Below are 1,707 nucleotides of genomic sequence, written 5' to 3' on the forward strand. Positions count from 1 at the left end.
TGTTTTCCTAGGGAAATTTGAAGTCCTACAAGAAATAGCTTCAAATTCATACATGCACCAAACTCTGTCCATTGACTAAATAATTGCATTAGTATATCATTTTTAAATGTATAAAGCTGTCATTTCCTTTATAACCTTTAATGAATTCATAGTTTATTGTCATTTTTCAGTAGTATGTAGACGAATAACTTCTATCATGAAGGTCCTCACATTTTTTATTTCTAAAAATACTCCAATTAGTTTAAAACACTACCATAAACTTATTACTTTCCTAAGAAGCTCTGCATAACAGCCTTCAAAAAGCACTGTCATAGCCCTATGATAGGTATACAAAAATCGAATTGATTTTACAACGCCATTCATTATAATTGCTTGTAGTCTAAGAATGGCCCTTTTTTGGTTTATTAGGAAAATACAGGCAGTGAAAAAAAAATTAAGAATAACCCATATGTCATCTGTTCTTAGCCTTTGTAATCCAAAGCAAGATCTCCTTCTTGAAGTTTACAGTCAAAAACTCTATCTCCATCAGCCAGTGAATGGATAAACAAGCTGATAATTCCATACGACTTAATAGTACTCCATACCAAAACAGGATAAACAATACATACAGCTACATAGATGAATAATAAAAACATTAATGCAAAGTCAAAGAAGCTTTATTCAGAAGAGTACATATTATGATTCCATTTATACAAAGTTCTAGGAGAGGCAAAACTATTTCATATTGGACAAAATCAGAAGGGTGGTTGCAGGGGACTGGGGACTGACTGGGAAAGAACATGAGGAAACTTTCAGGGGTGATAATAATGGCCTATATCAGTGGTTCTGAAAGTTATCAGCATTACCTAGGGATTTGTTAAATATGCAAATTCTCAGGCCCTACCCCCAGACATAATGAATCAGTAGCTCTAAGGGTGAGGCTCATCATTCTATATTTTAAGAATCTCTCCAGATGATTCTGATGGAGTTTATAGATTGAGAACCACTGTTCTAGTCTTGATAGGGATTTGAGTTACAGTGGTGAATGCATTTGACAAAACTGAACAAATATGCTAAAGATTTGTGCATTTCATTGCATGTCCATTTTTTTAAAAGGGGGGCATATGCTGATATCTCTAATTTACTTTGAAATACAGCAAAAGCAAAATGGATAGAGATGTGTTATGTATATAAATACATATGCATACATGTATACATACACATATGTGTGTGTGTGTATTCATCCCAGCAGAGTAAAATGATGGTGGATAGAAGGTATTCATGGTAAAATTTTTTCAACCTTTTTGTATGCTTAAATTTTTATACCACAATTTTAAAATAAGTATTTTAAAAAGTAGCTATATCACTGGGGATGTTGGTGCCTTTAAAAGATGTTTTTTAGGCTGGACACAGTGGCTCACACCTATAATCCCAGCACTTTGGGCAGCCAAGACAGGAGGATCACTTGAGGCCAGGAGTTCTCATGACCAGCCTAGGCAACATAGCAAGACCCCTGTATCTACAAAAATGAAAAAAATTAGCTGGGTCTGGTGGCGCACACCTGTAGTCCTCGCTGTTTGGGAGGCTGAGGCAGGAGGATTGCTTGAGCCCAGGAATTCAGGGTTACAGTGAACTATGATAATGCCTCTGCATTTCATCCTTGTTAACAGAGCAAGACCCTGTCTCTAAAAAAAAAAAAATGAATGAACAAATGAATTTTTTAAAAAG

At 35.2% G+C, this 1,707-nt stretch overlaps 1 protein-coding gene across 1 annotated transcript in view; it reads left to right on the forward strand.

Moving 5' to 3' along the window:
- NIPBL (Nipped-B homolog (Drosophila)) overlaps positions 1-1,707 on the forward strand; it is a 269,747-nt gene that overhangs the window by 230,113 nt on the left and 37,927 nt on the right. The window lies entirely within an intron of this gene.

This window comes from Propithecus coquereli, unplaced genomic scaffold (genome assembly GCF_000956105.1).
Source record: "Propithecus coquereli isolate 6110/MARCELLA unplaced genomic scaffold, Pcoq_1.0 Scaffold110, whole genome shotgun sequence".
Lineage (NCBI taxonomy): Eukaryota > Metazoa > Chordata > Mammalia > Primates > Indriidae > Propithecus > Propithecus coquereli.